Genomic DNA, 8,030 nt, shown 5'->3' with positions numbered 1-8,030 from the left:
TGTGTTGAATTATTCAACTTAAAATGTAATTTGATGGCTTTCATCTGCACATATTAAATATATTGACTTCGTTATTTCCCATATATTTGATTGTGATCATAGTCATTCTCTAAATTTATTGTTCTACATAAGCAACTTGTTTTTCTTATTTATAAGAAATCATATATAAAAACATTTTTCATTTCATTTTAAGCTCTAGTTTATTTTTCATTTGCTTCTGGTCTTATTATGTTTCATTTATCTTTTTGGAAAACCTGTACCTGTACCTACCACCCTTATTAAGAAAAATCCTTATGGCACTATAATAACAAGATTGAAATATTTGTTCAAAGTAATCATAAGCCAAGAATAAAATCATTCCCCATTCTGAGGCTGGAGCACATACAGATTGAAGCATTTGACTTTCATGTGCTTCAACTTAGGATAAATTCGTCTGCTAAAGCCTTGGCCCCACGGCATATCAGGGATCCCAAAGGTAATTTGCTGAGTTCATTAAACAAGCACCAGTAGAATAACATGGATAGCAAATATGTTCCTATTCCATGGAATGATCTCGCTTCAGGTCATTAGTCCTGCAATCTATTCGGGATCAATGTCACACAGAGGAAGCAAGAGAAGCAGGTATGATGGGGCCACAGTTGACACGCCATAGTCCATAGTGTGTTTTCTTAGAAGCTTTCCAACCATTCAAGAAAGTGTTCAGCAATCGGATCTCAGTCTCTACTTTCCCTGACACCCTCTCTGTGTGTTGTTTTTTAACAGAAATCATATGCGAATAGAAGCAGATAGTAGCCCCATGCAGGCCCTTAAATCCTGTGCCAGAGCCCAGGCAGGAGACCTGGAAGAAATTCAATAGCAGTTTCCTAACTGTGAAGAACTTCCACAGATAGGAGACCTGATATTTTTCTGAGTATATTTTTAAAGGAAAGAAAGAAAGAAAAATACACCTCTGATAACTCACTGTTAAATAAGAATTATTCTGACCAGACACACTAAAGGAGAATTTGAAGGAAATCCTCATTTCTCAGATATGCTTAGTTAAGTTTTTATTGCTTCCTGTTCTGTTAATTTTGTCAGTAAAAATTAACATTTTTTTTGTTTTTTGTTTGTTTCATGGGTTTCCATATTTTGACATCTTATTCCTGCAGTAAAGTTGATGTGTAGGATGAAATTCACAATTAATTTTTATTTTGTAAGTGTTTTACATTTACTGGGCCTCTAATTTACTAGGAGTCAAAATGCATGTAAACTGACAAGTGCCTGCAACTGTGGCTTTATATGATGGGAACACTGAAGTTTAGCATTTGGTTACATTCTTATTTAATATAAACATTTTTTACTTATAGGAAAGCCAATTTTTTCAAAACCAAAGAGTTGATACCACATTCCTAATCCATTTTCTGTGGTCAAACAGAGCCTTTGTCATCCAAAAGGTCAAATAGATTATTTACAAATATCCAACAGCGTGTCTCCACATTCTTATTCTCTTTGTCAGAAATAATTTAAAGAGAATCAATGTAACTTCTCTTGAAATTTTCATTTATATTATTTCAATGAAGACAATGAAATGCCTCAATGTAGGACAGACTGAAAAGATGGTAGGCCACATGTTCTGGGGAACAGAGCTTCTTTTTCCACCCTGATCCAAATTTCCTTAAAGTAAAGTTTGAATAAAACCCAAGTAGTAAATATTGAAAGAATATTCAAGTATCTCACCAATTTTGCTGACAACTAAAAGCATTTTATAAGTAGAAAATGTCAGAAGACTGGGGAATGTTCCACCTGTCAAGAGAATGGACAGGAGATTGCACACATACAGTCTTTCTTCTCCTCCAACCTCACCCTCAGCTCTCACTGGAGGTGACTGGGTGTGAAAAACGATAGTGGTTCAGCTCTGCCCCTTAATTACTCTGTGCCCTCCCTCTATCTTTCTGAAAGCCTGCAGCTAGAGGAATCAATTCTTACTCATGGTCTATTAAAGCCCAAAATGCATTCTTAGTTGACCTTGTTCAGGTAGAAGCCATAGAGGAAATAGTTTGGTTATAGACATATAGGATATATCAACTGATTTTGTAGGAGTTGTTTCTTTTAATTTTTATAAAAGATGGAAGACTGCTTCTGAAGTTTCAGAAGCAAATTCAAAGGCTCTATCAGGAATATTTGCTATGTTGAATTAAGATTTTGGTCAGCTGTGACTGAAGAGTCACCCACAGTTAACAGAGTGACACCAATGAAGTGAAACCTTTGCATTACTGGGACAATTGATGCTGGTTACCTGAAGGTAAGAAATTAACGGTGATTAAGAAGAGTCCAGCATCACCAAGTTGAAATCTTCTGGGAAGTGTTTACTGAGAGCACAGGGAAGCTATGTGCCAAAGAATGCCAAAGTTGTACCTGGTGTTGGCAGCCAAACTTAGCAACATGTCAGAGTCACCATGCGGGTAATGGCTTTGAAGGCATGGAGGGGTTGTGGAAAGCAACTGAGGCTTGGTGCTGTAAGAGGTCAGGAGAGGACATTGGCAAAGTTGCAGCCTCAGTGGCAGCTAAAGGACTAGGATTGAAAGGGTCATGCAAAGAAGTTGAGGGTTAGCGACAGGAAGAGAGCCTAGGAGAGATTATTGCTGAATATAGAGCCCAGTTACAGCAAGAGATCCCAGAAGTTTTGTGGATGTCAAGACCATGGGATGACCACAAAGGACAGCAGCAACAGTGGAGTGGAGCCACCCAGAGCCTGGAAGACAGCTGTGTGTGCTGCAGCAGGGAAAAAGTGACCCAAGCCCCTTAGAGGAGCCCAGAAGATCATGAGTGGGTTCAAGATAATTGAATATAGTGTGATTTATACGTTGGGAGTTTGGTTTTGCTTCAATTTGATTGTCACTGTGCCCTGGTTTTTCCCTCTCTGAATAGCAAAGTACTTGATTTAATTTTAATTTTTACAGGAGCCCATAGTTGAAAGACTTTGAACTTAAAAAAATAGTTTGGATTTTTAGAGAGATTAGGTATTTTTAAAGACTAAAATGTGTTTGAATTTGTAAAGACTAAGAAATTTTAATTATTTATGCTTTTTATGTGCGACTGTGGGAATGAATAAAAAACGAAAAATGTGGCTTAACAGAGATGTGGTTCTGTGTCAGGCTGACAAGTATCAGTTGTGCAGGCCTTATGTAAATATCACACACAAGCTAGAACAATTTGAAAGGAGGGAACCTCAATTGAAAAAAAAGTCTCTATAAGATTCAGTTGTAAGGCATATTCTTAATTAGTGGTTGATGGGGTAGGACCCAGCTCATTGTAGGGGTGTCATCCCTGGGTTTGTGTGAGAAAGCAGTCTGTGCAATCTATAGAAAGAAAGCTAAGCACTAAGCAGCACACCGCCATGGCCTCTACATTAGCTCCTGCCTCCAGGGTCCTGCCATGCTTGAGTTCCTGTTGTGACTCCTTTGGTGATGAACAGCAATGTGGAAGCATTAGCTGAATACACCCTTTCCTCCCCAGCATTCTTTCTGCTAATAGTGTTTCATCACTATAACCCCCTTCTTTCTTTCTCTCTACCTTCCTCTCTCCCTTCCACCTCCCCTTCTACTTTTCCTTCTTCACTGTGAGACAGAGTCTCTCAGTAACTTGGAACATATTAAGAAATCTGGCCTGACTGACCAGTGAGTCGCAGGGATCCACCCATCTTCACCTCTGAAGCCTAGGGATTATAAGCACTCAACACTTTACATGGCGTTTTCAATGTGAATTCTGGAGATAAAGCTCAGGTCCTCATGCTTTCAAGAGAAAAGCTTTATTGACTGGACCATCTCCCCATCCCCAAAATCATATTGTCAAGATGTTATTTCATAGTAAGAAAGCAAGTGTTTGTGAAGTCCTGGTATTTGAATGTTGAGGGAAGGGGTTATCAAGGGGTGCAGAGGAAGATATTGTAAGTACTAGGAGGAAATAAAACAATTTCAAATTTAATGCACAATAAAAATGCTATAAGATCAATGAGTCAGAGATGTGATAGGCAGTAGAGATAATGATTTCATGTCAGAAAGCAGCAACAGCAGGTAGGTGTAGACAAATATTTCTTTGGGCCACCAGCTCACAACAATTACATGGATTCTGACTATTAATTATGAAAGCCTAAGCCTCTAGCTTAGGCTTGTCCTACTAGCTCTTAAAATTTAAATTAAGCCACTTACAAGAATTTACATTTTGTCTGGTAGCTTTCTACCTCCCTTCTATCTTGTACCTTCTGTTTCCTCACCGTGTCCTCTGGCATCTCTCCCATGCCTAGGTTTATCTCCTTCTCTCTCTGCCTGGAAGTCCCACCTAACTTCTTCCTGTGTAGTTATTGGCTATTCAACTCTCCATTAAACCAATCAGAAGGTGCTTTGGCAAAGACAAATCTTCACAGTGTGCAAGAAGATTATTCCAGAACAGCTAGGTCACATACCCTAAAAATTTTCTAACCCAGGACCAGGATCTTTGTTCTCCCAAAGTGACAGTTGTAATGAATACAAAGACATTGCACTTAAACTGTCACATATTCAGTGGACTTGCTGACACATCAGAATGACCAGAAGGAAGAGTCACATCTGACTGTCAAGTGTTTGTCTAGAACTATGGCACACATGCTAATACAGCTGGCTGAGTGCAGAGTAAGGGACACAAATGCTTGAAGAGGAGATGACAAATCGGGGTTCTCTGATGAGTCATTGCTATCTAAGCATATAGTTCAATAATACACATGCAGCCCTAGGGGAGCGCAGGACTCAAGATTTTGAATTGGAAAGCCATCTTTATGAACGTGGCAGTAGATGAATGTCCCTCATCTGATAATTGACTCAGACAGTCTGTGAGTCAGGCCTAACTGGATTTAAAAGTCCTAACATGATGACTGGCTTAAGCCTTTAATCCAACTCATCTGAGGTCACATTGGGCATCAACTACAGTCTTTTGGTGTTTTGTTTTATTGTCTTTCTGAGACAGCATCACTCTATCTCTAAGTAGCCTTGTCTGTACTAGAACTTGCTATATAGGAGCTGGTTTTAAAGTCACACGGATCTCTTGCTCTTCTTCCTGAGTGCTGGAATTAAAGGTATGGGTCATGAAGCTTGGTTTCTCCTACAGTTTTATTTTTTGTTGTTTTTGGTTTTTCAAGGCAGGGTTTCCTTATGTAGCTCTTGTTGTCCTGGAACTAGCTCTGTAGACCAGGCTAGCCTCGAAATCAAGAGAGCCACCTGCCTCTGCCTCCCTAGTGCTAGAATTAAAGGTATATAACATCACTGTTTTTTTCCTACAGTTTTAGTAAAACAAATTTGTCTCTACTAATAAGAATGACAGCTTAATCCTTGGTCATCACAGGTAAGTCTAAGTACCATTCTTTGTCTTAAATCTACAAGGAAAACATTTCAGTATTGTCCCTTTCCCATAAAACAAGCACTCTTAGAATCCTTCCCAACCCCCAACAATATCTATTGTCTTCTATAAAACCTATAAGACCTTTTATAAGACCTCCTCAGTGGTCTCCTGTGTGGAAGGTAGTGTATGTGTGTGTGTGTGTGTGTGTGTATGTGTGTGGTGTGTGGTATGGTGTGTGTGGTTATGAGTTGGGAATTATTCTGCTAAGGATTTGATAGTCTATGATTTTTATAAAATTCTACACCCTGTCTTCTTAAAATGCTCTTTTTGATTTCTCTTGTCTATTGAAGGCCCCTCCCCTCTTCATGCTATCTTGGAGCACATTTATCTTGTCTATCGTCTACCTTAGAAATGTACTCACAAGATAAATAGAAAGGAATTAAAGAAGTGAGCACAGGTGCTAGTGCATTTCTGTGAATACATTGAAATCACTAATGATTAAGTCTTATGTCTTGTGAAGAGATTCACAATGAGCAAAAGCCATCTTGATGAGAACTCTTTTAATAAATGTGCTCACATTAGTCTGAGTTGCAGTTGAAACCTAACCTCATCTGCTGTCACAATGAGGTCATTTCTGCAGCAGCTTTGGTGATACTCTCTGCCTCACTGCAGTCTTCTGCATGCTCTTGCCTTTTTTCAGTCTTAATAGTGATTCTCCTCATTCGTCTTGAAGATTGACTGTATTCCCCTTTGTTACTCTATTTTTGCAAGTTTCTCATAGATTAATCCCTATAGCACCTTCATTCTCTGATATTCAAGATGTTAGCAACAGTTTTCAAGATGTTAACCACTTTCATGCTTTTTAATACTCTTAATATGCTTATCATTTACTTGCTAACTGGTTATCTCTCTCTTGTCAGTATCCACTCTTCTACTTCAGAAATCCACTAAATAACTATTAGGAATTGATAAATACAAAATTAACTTTAAATTACCCAGGACAAACCTCAATATTCATTTTTGCTTATACTTTTTGTCACATAAATATCTCATTCATAGTAAACATTAGGTTATGTCATCACTATATGTCAATAATATGAGAGAATTTCTAATTAAGTCCCATGTTTATAAATCATTTTTCCAGCTGTGATTATATTTTAGTTTGGAGACAGCAAAATTCACCTTAGTGGTTCTCATGACACCATACTCTATGCTTCATCTTACCACAAACCTTGTAGACACATCTACTCTATTTCCATATATATATATATGTTAGGGGGTACATTTGTCAGTTATGTTGGTTCCCCAGTTAAGGTTTCTCCAGTAGTATTTCTTTCTAATAGTTGTAAGGTGATTATCATGAAGTCTTTATGTGTTCTGCGCAGAATCACAAAATTCAGCCAAACATGTAGTCTCTCTTGCTATTCTTGTTTCTGATGACCTTCATACAAACTACAGGGGTTGCCTTCATACTTGAGTCCTGAGCTCCCATGCCTTTGCCCTGGCTGTTATATACTCGCTGTGGTGTATTTCATTTATGAGCAATCAATTTTAGAAAATTCAAGACTAGAATACAAAGAATTTTCATACTCCAACACACATCCCTCTAACACTAAAATTATATACTAGTATGTTGCATTTCATAAGTTAATAATAATATGAACACAACACTATAAGTGACTTGTATTTCTATGGATTTTACCTAATATCTTATTTTCCCCTGTAAACTCTCTTCAGAACATTGCCTTCAGATGAAGTTTTAAATCTCTTTTTTTTTTTTTTTTTTGCTATGAAAGCTTTTCAGACAGAACTTATTTTTGATGCCCTTGACAGAGTGAAAAGTAATTAGTCTGAGTGTAAAGATTGTCTCACAGTTGACAAGGGTCCAGTGTCTTTTTTTTACTCCTGATTAAATTGAGCTTATGTGTTTGTAGAACAAGGTTATAGTAGAAGGGCCTAATTTCTGTCACCTCCTACTGAGGTTATGTGCTGTCAACATGATTGTTCATCTGCCCAATGTGAGGCTTGTCAGACTTCTCAAATGTACAATTCCTCCTTCTTTCTCCACATTTTAAACTCTTTCAGGAGTCACTTGTGCAAGTCACATTCAAGTGCAGCGATGATGTTCTGCCTTCTTTGGAGTGGAAAGGCTGCATAAATCTTTGGAATTCTTCCACACAAATTTGTCATTTCTTTCCTCATTTATGGCTTTATACATGAAGCAATTTATGTAACTGCATCCCAATAACTCTTACTATATACCAGAATGCAATCATACTGTGTACTGGTGCAGATATTTTCTTTCTGATTTATTATATTTCAAAATATTTTATTCCATTGTCAAGTTGTTAGGACTTTGGCAATGAGCGTTATCTGGTTCTCTGTGTATTGCTGCTGTATTTTATCATAATGTGTGCATGGTTTGCTTGTTTAGTACTTCTTAATTTAAAGATCTAAAAGACATGTTTGCTCATCATGTGTATTTCCTTCCTGACTGTTAAAATTATGAATCTCTTCCTTGGAACTCAGGTTCTTTGTATTGCTATGTAGCTATATCTAAGCCTATCCAGATTATGTATGTATTATCAAAGCTGCATTATCTTCTGATTAGTATTTTTGCCAAATTGCCACAAGATAAGGTCATCTAGGAAGGCACACCCTCAACTGGGAAAAATGCCACC

This window comes from Chionomys nivalis, chromosome 2 (genome assembly GCF_950005125.1).
Source record: "Chionomys nivalis chromosome 2, mChiNiv1.1, whole genome shotgun sequence".
NCBI classification, from domain to species: domain Eukaryota; kingdom Metazoa; phylum Chordata; class Mammalia; order Rodentia; family Cricetidae; genus Chionomys; species Chionomys nivalis.
The sequence above is the reverse complement of the archived record's forward strand: the minus strand, read 5'-3'. Positions refer to the sequence as shown.